This window comes from Hyla sarda, chromosome 2, assembly GCF_029499605.1.
Source record: "Hyla sarda isolate aHylSar1 chromosome 2, aHylSar1.hap1, whole genome shotgun sequence".
In the NCBI taxonomy this organism is placed as follows: domain Eukaryota; kingdom Metazoa; phylum Chordata; class Amphibia; order Anura; family Hylidae; genus Hyla; species Hyla sarda.
Window position 1 is genome coordinate 344,072,062 of NC_079190.1, and position 12,239 is coordinate 344,084,300.

Here is a 12,239-nt window from a genome sequence, read left to right on the forward strand (position 1 = left end):
ATGAGCAAGAGAGGAAAGTAGGATGGGGCATTTTGGATTTTTTACATCCTCAAATTATTGGTTTCCCAATGAGAAAAGCCATTAATAGCAACTTTATCGTCTTATTGGACATGTATGCATGCTCAGCTGAGCTAAGTGTGCATATATTAGGGTGACGAGAGGACGAACCTGTCTTTAGACCTAGCATCTGCAGAATTCATTGGCTGATGTAAAAGATTTATTTAAAAAAGTAAATAAACTGTAATAAAAAAGTTTAATATTCTATTAAAATAAAGATAACATTTGCACCAAAATTTCCAATATTTGAGCTGACTATTCCAAGCATTAAATGGAGGTTTAATAAAAATGTAGATAATTCAGATTCATATTCTTTTTTGTTATTCCTTTGGGTACCATCTATCTACTGTACTGGTAAAACATTCTCTACTTGTCCACTAGGGGCAGCATACTCTTAACCCTGGACCTATCATTGTTTCTGTTTACATTTCCATCTAATGTAAAAATACTGATATCACTTTAGGCAAATACATGGTATTAAAATAGCTGCCAGAATGAGAGTATTTGATAGCATAGGCAGCTTCCTTAAATCCATAAATCATATTATGGGGGAGATTTATCAAAACCTGTACAGAGGAAAAGTTGCTGAGTTGCCCATAGCAACCAATCAGATTGCTGCTTTCATTTTTTATAGGCCTTGTTAAAAATGAAAGAAATGATCTGATTGGTTGCTACGGACAACTCAGCAGCTTTTCCTCTGGACAGGTTTTGATAAATCTCCCCCATTGTGTCTGAAACAGAAGCACAAACTAAGAACAATTCTACATAAACCCTTAATACAGCTGTTATGAATATGGCCTGGGAACCTCAATGTACAGTACAGTCATACAGCCCTCTGGGTGCAACAATGAAGTAACTATACAGATGAAGCTTGCTTTACTTGCGGCACAAACACGAATGGAATTCCAGATGAACAAATTCCAGGCGTACTTTCATGATGTGGGTCATGTCAGAAGAAGGTAGTAGAAGGCAGCACAAAGCGTCTTCTCTTTTAGAAATAGCCCTAATTCACTAGGAAAAATTGTATATTAAAAAATACAAGCTGGGCAATTTACTCAGGATGCATCTCTTAAGATATTAACTTACACAGAAACATCCCGATTCCTTCTTTTTTTCAATTAGTTAAGTACTTTTTCTACTAGTTCAGATCTATGGATATTAGCAATATAGAAAAGATAGGACCATGTACTTCAAACTACATTTTACTGTTCATTCAAATTTTATAGGTAAAAAAAAGGTGATTAGGATCCCTCATAATGGAATTTCTGAGAAATGTGCAAACTTCTTACATACATTACAAAATAAACCCATTGAACCATTAATACTAAACTAAAACAAGCAATTAAATAGAATAATTTAAATTGAAAATGCAGAGTAGGAAACAGAGGACAGGTAAAATGTCACAAAGAAAAACCTAATATAAACCCAGTGGAATCTCTTTAAAAATCAGAAGACAAGAAAGGAATAAGCCAAATTGTATGTTTTCACATACTTACATATCTATTCATAAACAGCAAACAGAATACTAACAGAAAACTAAAAAATGCGTAACACAAATGATATTAGAAAGTTGTACAGTTTTGTATTATACAAAGAATATGCTTTATTTAGATACAATTGGTAAAAACTAGTATATATCTTCAATTTTATTAAGCTAAGAAAATAACACATTCAATGTATAAAATTAAAAAAAGACAAATATTTAAGGAAAATTTCCAATAAAAGTATTATTTCATTTCATAAGGTTTTCCCTTTTCACTATTTTCAAAAGAAGAAGCAGCTAAGTTGAAAACTTTATTACGGTATAATAATAACAACGCAGATGATCAGAGTCAGACAATAGTAATAGTAGGGACTAGTTCTGTTTGAGCTGTCAGGATGGTCATGCTGTAACATTCTGCATTAGTAAGATAGATAGCATGTAGAGATTCACCCAATAAACATACATAAAGTCAGCTGCAACAGTGTTATTTGGGCTGCATTATAAAACTGATATAAAAGTTAAAATGAGTATCATAAACAATGGCATTTTAAAATATATCATAGACAATGGCATTTTCACTACATCACCAAAAACTAGTAATTTCCCTCAATTCAGTAAACTATTGACTACTATAATTGTATTTAAAAACACCTTATAGAATAGTTATAAGCTTTTATGCAGTATCATATTTTTATATTATTTATGTGTAGTTCTGGTTTTGTAAAGAAAGAAATCATTATTTAAACAACTGATGATAAATTAGGATTATAGTACAGACTCGTGGAATTTCAGTGTATATAGAATTTCTACAAGAGCTATTATTGAATAACATAGTGCATACATTGAATACATGCATATTTATATTATGTATACATAGGCTGTAGATAGATAGATAAAGACAAAAAGCAGTGCACCACTCCATAAAGTGAAAAAACTGTGAATTTATTCCATCAAAAAAGTGTAACAAATATCAGCAAAGTTTCGATCCTCTCCAGGATCTTTTTCAAGCCTGGAGTGGATCGAAGCGTCGCTGCTATTTGTTACACTTCTTTGAAGGAATAAATTCACGTTTTTTTTCACTTTATGGAGTGCTGCACTGCTTTTTGTCTTTATGGAAGTGGAGGAATCTATGGACTGATTTTGTTTACAGTGGCCTGCACCCTTCATTTTATTTAATTTTTTCACAAGAGTGCTGTTGTGCCCTTTTTTTTGTCTTTCTTTTACATAGATAGATCGATATCAAATGGAAGAAGCACAACCCAAAACTGTAATAAAAAATAAATGGGTGCAAGCAAGCAGGGTGCAGTCCATGTTACCAAAGGCAAGAAATTCTAGCAGAACTCCAAACAGTGAAAAAGCAAACATGCTTTATTAACCCGTGTTCAGATGCAGAGTTTTAACAGAATCACCCTGTCTTTCTCAAGCATACAATTGTAAATCAGTGTCATACATTTATATCTTGAATACTTAACCCCTTAAGGACTCAGCCCATTTGGGCCTTAAGGACTCAGACAATTTTATTTTTACGTTTTCGTTTTTTCCTCCTCGCCTTCTAAAAATCATAACTCTATTATATTTTCATCCACAGACTAGTATGAGGGCTTGTTTTTTGCGCCATTTGTCCTTTGTAATGACATCACTAACTTTACCATTAAATATATGGCACAACCAAAAAAATACTATTTGTGTGGGGAAATTAATAAGAAAACCACAATTTAGCAAATTTTGGAAGGTTTAGTTTTCATGCTGTACACTTTATGGTAAAATAGACCAATTTTTTTTATTCTGTGGGTCAATATGATTAAAATGATACAAATGATTACATACTTTTCTATTATACCGCTTAAAAAAAATTGCAAACTTTTTAACCAAATTAGTGCGTTTAAAATCCCTCTATTTTGCTGACCTATAACTTTTTCATTTTTCCGTATAAGCGGCGGTATGAGGGCTCATTTTGCGCCATGATCTGTAATTTTTTTATATCATATTTGCATATATAAAACTTTTAATAAATTTTTGATCCATTTTATTTGGAATAAAATGTTATAAAAAAAGCAGCAATTTTGGACTTTTTTCTTTGCGTTATTCCGTACGGGATACTTAACATTATATTTTAATAGTTTGGATATTTACGCACGTGACGATACCAAATATGTTTATTAAAAAAATTACACTTTTTGGGGAAAAAATGGGAAAAAACTGACAATTTACATTTTTATTGGGGGAGGGGATTTTTCACATTTCACATTATTTTTACACTTTAATAGTCCCCAAAGGGGACTATTTATAGCAATCATTCGATTGCTAATACTGCTCAGTGCTATGCATAGGGCATAGCAATGATCATTGTTATTGGTCATCTTCTGCTCTGGTCTGCTCGATGTCAGACCAGAGTAGAAGACCCAAGAAAGGCAGTGGAGGCAGGTGAGGGGACCTCCGTCTGCCGTTCTGGAAGATCGGATTGCCGTGGCAGCACTGCGGGCGATCCGATCATCCATTTTACTGATCGCACTGCCGCAGATGCCATGATCTGTATTGATCACGGCATCTGAGGGGTTAATGGCGGACATCTGCACGATCGCAGATGACGGCCATTACCAGCGGATCCCTGGCTGCTATCGCTCTGATGCTCGCGGTTATGTATAGGACGCAAATGTACGTCCTGGTACGTTAAGTACTACCTCACCAGGACGTACATTTACGTCCTGCGCTGGTTAAGGGGTTAAAGGGGTTATCCAGGAATAAAACTTTTTTCATATATATATTTTTATATATACACATATATATATATATATATATATATATATATATATATATATATATACATATATATATATATATATATATATATATATCAACTGGCTCCAGAAAGTTAAACATATTTGTAAATTACTTCTATTAAAAAAATCTTAATCCTTTCAGAACTTATGAGCTGCTGAAGTTGAGTTGTTCTTTTCTGTCTAAGTGCTCTCTGATGACACCTGCCTCAGGAACTGTCCAGAGTAGAAGCAAATCCCCATAGCAAACCTCCTCTACTCCGTGCAGTTCCCGAGACAAGCAGAGATGTCAGCAGAGAGCACTGTTGCCAGACAGAAAAGAATAACTCAACTTCAGCAGCTGATAATTATTGGAAGGATTAAGATTTTTTTATATAAGTAATTTACAAATCTAAGCAGTAGAAGAAAACCGCACTCACCCGTTAGTAGTGCACCGATGCTTAATTGCAAGAGAACAGTGAACATGAACACAAGACGGCAGGATACCGGCAGGAAAGCCAGGACACATACACGTGTAGTTACAGCTGTTTCATGGGACTCAGCCCGCTTCGTCAGACTCCGCCCTTTGAAGGCGGTTTGCAGGTTAAATACCCACCTACAAGACCGTCATCAGATGGGCAGTTACACACAGGTAAAAGACATCTAAAATCAGAAGATCAAGTAAAAACAACACTCTATGCATAGAAAAATATTAGTATAGTGAAAATGGAAGCACACCAGCACTATCTTCAAAGAAAAACACTAATCTTCTCAGAAGTTAACCCTTTCAGAAAGTCCCTTGTCAGTTATGTTAGATTCGTGGATGACGTGCTGGTAACCTGGAAGGGTTCGAGCACGAAGTTCACAAATTTCATGTCCTGGTTGAATACACACAACAATATGGGGTTACAATTTACCAGTAAAATTAGTGACGAAAAAATTGAGTTCTTAGATGCTTTGGTAAAAATTGATAACGGAAGATTGTGTACAGAGGGTTACCGCAAACCCACTGCGGGTAACTCTCTGTTACACTATAGTAGCTACCATCCACATCATGTTAAAACTGCCATCCCGTATGGCCAGTTCCTTCGCTTGCGAAGAATTATTGACACACAGGACAGTTTTGATAAACAGGCACAAGAACTCACCTTGCGTCTTCTGGAGAGAGGGTACCCACCCTCGGTCTTGAAGACTGCCTATGATAGGGTCAACAGGCAAGAGAGAAGTGTCTTATTGCGAAACAGCGGTATGTCTAAAAAAAGAAATAGACAGAGGGGAAAATGTGAAGGTCAGAGATTCTGTTTCACTTTTACCCACAGTCCAATGGTAGAAAGAATCAAGCAAAGCATCTACAAAAATTGGCACCTAATTCAAGATGATCCGGCATTATCCCAACACTTTAAAAGTAAACCCCTCATTGCTTATAAAAGGGTCCCGAATTTGGGAGACTTGCTGACCAGCAGTAAATACTCTGCTAAAGAAAATATGAGCTGGCTCAGCAATTCTAATGTCAATGGCAATTTCCGCTGCGGTAATTGCAAATGGTGTCCCCAAATGAAAATAGGAAAAACCTTTGGCATAGGTGGTGTACAGATCAGAGTTAAAGAGTTTATCAACTGCAAAATGAGTTTTGTTGTCTATTGTATGTTCTGTGACTGTGGGCGTTTTTATATAGGCAGCACAACTAGGGCACTACATATTAGATTTAGAGAACATCTTTATTCCGTTCGTTCCGGTAAAGGTTTCCCTAGAGTGCTAGACCATATAAAAACTGCCCACAACAATGATCCTGCAGCCCTTAGGTTTTTTGGGATAAAGAGAATTTTACCTAGAGAGGGCTGCGATAGAAAGAAAATGTTGTTGCGGGCAGAGGCGGAGTTTATCTTATGGATGGATGCCCAAGGACAGCTTGGGCTGAACGATAAGCTGAACTTTAGTGTTTTTCTTTGAAGATAGTGCTAGTGTGCTTCCATTTTCACTAAACTAATATTTTTCTATGCATAGAGTGTTGTTTTTAACTTGATCTTCTGATCTTAGATGTCTTTTACCTGTGTGTAACCGCCCATCTTATTTAACCTGCAAGCCGCCTTCAGAGGGCGAAGTCTGACGAAGTGGGCTGAGTCCTGTGAAACAGCTGTAACTACACGTGTGTGTGTCCTGGCATTCCTGCCGGTATCCTGCCGTCTTGTGTTTATGTCCACGGTTCTCTTGCAATAAAGTATCGGTGCACTACTAATGGGTGAGTGCGGTTTTCTTCTACTGCTTTGATTACACAGCGATTTGTGCCTTTCCCTACCAGCACCTCGTTTTGCATCACCAGTGATCTCTCTGCACTCCGTACGTACGGATCCAATCATACCATTGCATACCCTTTGTGCCGGACATTCATTTCTGCATCTATATGCTTTGAATAATTTACAAATCTGTTTAACTTTCTGGAGCCAGTTCATATATATATATATATATATATATATATATATATATAAGTTTTTTTCCTGGAATACCCCTTTCATTAGTAAATAAGATGATATAAAGACAATAAGGTACAATAAAAATCACATATACATAGAGAATCAGTGCTAAAAGCATCGCTTACTTAATATATATATATATATATATATATATATATATATATTCAGGTGTACATAAATGCAAATTAAAAACCTAGGTGCAGGGTGAGATTACAGCATGGCATGTTGAGAGAAGCCATTACGGCGCTGTAAACAAAGAGCAGCGCATGCAATACTACGCATGATAAAACTACACAGAAAACTACAGGGAATGGCACGCAGCCATTAGAAGCACGGCAACTGTTGTCAATAGATGCATGCATGCGCTCTAGAACCCAACCGGACATACTGTGTAAGTGAAAGCTTCCTAAATACATAATACTTTTAATAAAACAACTCTGGTTTATACCAAGCAAATTAAAGCCGGCTGTTTTCAGCTTTTCTGACCATCATCATCAGCCAGAAAAGTGCCGGTCCTGGGGCAGAGACCTACATTTTCAGACATTTATGGCATATCCTGTGGATGTTCCATCAAGGGAAACTCATGCTTGACCATGCTCCATGTTCTTTGAAAGCTGAATTTATAGGTGCAATGTCTATGTGTAATATACAGGCTCAACTAAAAGGGGTCACTTAAAACATTGCCCTATATCCTTGGCTCCAAAAATGACGGTTGTGTTACCTTTAATACATCATATGCTGAGGGACAATATAGTATAATACACTACCCCACCGTCAAAGTTACTAATTTATTATCCCAATTTTTATCCACACCCCTTAATTTCTACTCATCCTCTACATGGAGCATGAGGAAATTCCACCCTCAGCATCCTCCCACAAATACACCCTTCTATATGAAACATCCAAACAAGAGAATGTCCACGTGAGAGTTTATTGTCACTGCCAAATAAGTTCACATTCGCTCCCTAAAAGCTTCATCACTTTCTGTTGCAGATCTTGAATAGATCTTCAGGAAAAGGAAGTGCAAAGCCTGCGGAACGTTGTAGTGGCTGTTACAGCACAATACATGACTCATCCATATGACTTTAGGCTGCTTTCACACTACAAAATCCTCAGTTTTTAAACATCTGTAGGAAGATCCATGTGAAAATCAGCTGAAAACGGCAGTAACAAAATCCTATACGTCCGTTAGAAAATCCCATTATAGTCTATGGGATTTTCTAATATCCGTATGAATCCGTTATAGTCCGTTATTGATAACGGACGTTAGTTTGTTACGGAAGAAATACGGAAGAAATAGTTCATGAACTTAAAGGGTCTTCCACTTGAGATAACAAGTGTTTAAAGGGGTATTCCAGGAAAAAACTTTTCTTTTTATATCAACTGGCGCCAGAAAGTTAAACAGATTTTTAAATTACTTCTATTAAAAAATCTTAATCCTTCCAATAATTATCAGCTGCTGAGTTGAGTTGTTCTTTTCTCTCTGTCAACAGTGCTCTCTGCTGACATCTCTGCTTGTCTCGGGAACTGCACAGAGTAGAAGACGTTGCTATGGGGATTTGCTTCTACTCTGGACAGTTCCCGAGACAGGTGTCATCAGAGAGCACTTAGAAAGAAAAGAACAACTCAACTTCAGCAGCTGATAAGTAATTAAAGGAATAAGATTATTTAATAGAAGTAATTTACAAATCTGTTTAAATGGGCACTCTCATTAAAACTAATTTTTGATATTGCACTCCTTATGATAAATAAAACATATTTCTAATATACTTTGTTTTCTATGTTTTATTTGTGCTTAAAAAAGCTCAAGAGCACATTTTTCCCGATCTTATACACAGACTTTGGACCAAAGTCCAAACACAGGAAGTGCAGACTGGAGTGCTGGGGGGGGGGGGGTGTCCAGCCTCAACCAATCATAGCTCCTCTAACACTTAACTGCCATATGCTGTTGGTTGGACCCCCCCCCCCCCAGCACTCCAGGCTGCACTTCCTGTGTTTGGACTTCGGTCCAAAGTCTGTGTATAAGATGGGGAAAAATGTGCTCTTGAGCTTTTTTAAGCACAAATAAAACATAGAAAACTTCATTTTTTTTAAACAAAGTATATTAGAAATATTTTTTTATTTACCATAAGGAGTGCAATAGCAAAAAATAGTTTTAATGACTTGCTTCAATAAAAAATAAAAATAATAAATAAAAATAAAATGTATAGCTGCTACATCTTGCTCAGAGAGAATGTAGTTTTACATGTCAGCCATTCAAATGAATGGCTAAACATGTCATACATGGACCACCTCGGTCCACCCAAGAGGGAGCTACTCTGCACCGGCTCATAAAGGATGTTGCTGACATCCCTCTGTAGCGTAGGGTCAGGGGCTGTCCTAAAAATATTTTGTATTTAGCAGAAAAATAAGACTTACATTGTTTTGAACTTAGGCTGTGTTACATTATGCCCTCTGCCGTAAGCGTATGGTCCCGTTACCTGCTGCGGCCGACGGGGCTGGGATTTGCATTGCAGGAAGCACCCACATGCTAATCCTACCCTGTCACTCACCTGGTGCTTCTCCTGCCTCCGCCTCTGCCTCTCTGCTCCGGCACGCGTGTCCCCATCCACTAGGGTGCGCGTGCGCCAGAGATTTAAGATTTAAAGGGCCAGTTCGCCCATTAGTGAAGTAACAGTGGAAGGATATACCCTCTATCGGTTCCTGAGACCAATGCTATGGCTATGGAGTATAGCCAGGAGAATCTCCAAAAGGGATTTATCCGTAAGTCCTCTTCTCCTGCTGGAGCTGGTTTCTTCTTTGTAGGGAAGAAGGATGGCTCACTCCGTCCATGCATTGACTACAGGGGACTTAACAAAATCAGAGTCAAGAACCGTTACCCACTACCTCTTTTCTCAGAACTTTTTGACCATCTACGTGGAGCCAAGGTCTTCTCCAAGTTGGACTTACGTGGAGCGTATAACCTCATTCATATCCACAAGGGAGATGAATGGAAAATGGCCTTCAATACTCGTGATGGACATTTTGAGTATTTCGTAATGCCTTTTGGTCTCTGCAATGCTCCAGCCATTTTTCAAGAGTTTGTCAATGATATCTTCCGTGATCTTCTCTACACCTTTGTCGTCGTATACCTAGATGACATCCTGATCTTCTCTTCCAACTTAGAGGAACATCGTACTCATGTTTGTCTGCTTCTTCAGTGACTATGGAAGAATCATCTCTATGCCAAACTGGAGAAATGCCTGTTTGAGAAGTCTAGTCTTCTGTTTCTTGGCTACATTGTCTCTCATTGGGGCTTGCAGATGGATCCAGATAAATTGTCTCCAGTATTGGATTGGCCTCATCCTTCGGGCCTACGTGCTATTCAACGCTTTTTGGCATTCGCTAACTATTATCGTCAATTTATCACACATTTTTCATCCTTGGTTGTTCCAATCGTGGCTCTCACTAAGAAGACTTCTAATCCTAAGTCTTGGCCTCTCCCGTTTAAAGTCTGCATTTGCCTCTGCTCCTGTGCTTACAAGACCAGATCCGGACAGGCCCTTTGCTTTGGAGGTTGATGCCTGATTTATTGGAGCGGGTGCCGTTCTTACTCAGAAAAATGCCAAGGGCAAGACTATAACTTGTTGGTTCTTCTCCACGACCTTCTCTCCTGCTGAGAGTAATTACTCCATTGGAGATCGTGAACTCCCCGATATCAAGCTAGCTTTGGAGGAATGGCGACATTTATTGGAAGGTTCTTCTCATCCAGTCAGCATCTACTCCGACCCTAAGAATCTTGTATACCTTCAGTCTGCTCAGCGTTTGAACCCCGCCAAGCAAGGTGGTCACTGTTCTTTTCTAGGTTCAACTTATTAATCCAGTTCCCTCCAGCAGATAGGAACATCAGGGAAGATGCTCTCTCCAGGTCCTCTGACGTCATTTGTTTGGACTCCATGCCTAGGCATATTATTCCTCCAGACCGTTTGATTCCTTACGCTCTTGCTGAAATTCAGTAAGTTCCTCTGGGAAAATACTTTATGCCCGCCAGATTGAGACACAAGGTACTGAAATGGGGTAATTCTTCCTTGACAGCAGGTCATCCTGGTATATGCAAAACTCTACTTCTAATCTCCCGGCACTACTTGTGGACCCATCTTGAACGTGATGTTTCTGATTTTGTTCGTTCCTGTAAATCTTGTGCCCATGACAAAACTCCTCGACAGAGACCTGCAGGACTCTTACAGTCTTTACCCATTCTGGAGACTCCCTGGTCCCATATCGCCAAGGATTTCATCACTGATTTGCCACAATCTCATAATAACACTATTATTTGGATCGTAGTAGATCGGTTTTCCAAGATGGCTCATTTCATTCCTCTACCAGGTCTTCCTTCTGCCCCACAGCTGGTGAAGTCCATCTTGTTGCATGTCTTTCATTTACATGGTCTTCCTCAGCATATCGTTATGGATTGTGGTGTGCAGTTTGTCTCTAAGTTCTGGCGAGCCCATTGTAACCATCTGGACATCAATCTGGACTTCTCTTCGGCCTACCACCCTCAGTCCAACGGACCACCTCAATGTAGTTGTTCAATGTTTAAATTATGAGTGTTACACATCCACACGTTTATCTGGTGTAAGATGTCATTGTGGTACTTTTGACCGTCTGCAGGCATCCTCCATTGCATGCATATTATGCTGGGGATCACCCATAGCAACGGACAACAAGTGCAGGACCTCCATCCCAGCGTAAGTGCACAACTGCACTTGGGATTGAGTTCCTCCTGCCATTTCAGACCACGTCAATGTAAGCTGTTTAAGGTCTAAAGACTATACTAATGCACCCCTTTTATCACTTTGGGTAGCATTAAGGTTTCACCTGTGAGGCCGGCACTATATTAGCCACCCAGGGTGGGGCTTGTACCCTGTCTCCCCCCTTCCATTGTATGTATGCTCAGCCACACTGGAGGTAACCGGGGAAGTCGGACCAAATGCTGCTGTAATTTGGTTCCTGGTTTTGCTTAGCCGGCACAGGTAGGTTAGTGTTAGGTCCCGTATCACTTGAGAAACCTTGGCGTTGGTGTGCGGGGTAAGGTAAGTCCTTCATATAAGGATATACTGCCTAATGTCTCAATTTTACATCAGTTTTGAGGGTTGGCTAATGTCATTGTTTACATCTACCACAGCAGTGAGCCTATATTGTGGTACTTGTGACCATCTGCAGGCATCCTCCATTGTATGCACATTATGCTGGGGATTACCCATAGCAACGGACCGGGGTTGAGCACCTCCTGCCATTTCAGACCACGTCAATGTAGTTGTTCAATGTTTAAATCACCAACGGTCAGGTAGAGAGGGTTAATCAAATTCTTGAGACTTATCTTGGGCATTTTGTTTCAGCTCGCCAAGACGATTGGGTCGACCTTCTCCCCGAGGCTGAATTCTCATATAATCATAAGGATTCTGAGTCCACAAGGTTGTCTCCCTTTTTTGT

The 12,239-nt window shown here is 38.9% G+C and overlaps 2 long non-coding RNA genes across 2 annotated transcripts in view; one reads left to right on the forward strand and one right to left on the reverse strand.

Moving 5' to 3' along the window:
- Positions 1–12,239, reverse strand: part of LOC130356512 (uncharacterized) — a 147,233-nt gene that overhangs the window by 41,235 nt on the left and 93,759 nt on the right. The window contains exon 3 of the long non-coding RNA XR_008888904.1: positions 5,445–5,548. This is a non-coding gene — a long non-coding RNA (uncharacterized LOC130356512). The remainder of the gene's footprint in view (positions 1–5,444; positions 5,549–12,239) is intronic.
- Positions 1–12,239, forward strand: part of LOC130356513 (uncharacterized) — a 48,029-nt gene that overhangs the window by 31,395 nt on the left and 4,395 nt on the right. The window lies entirely within an intron of this gene.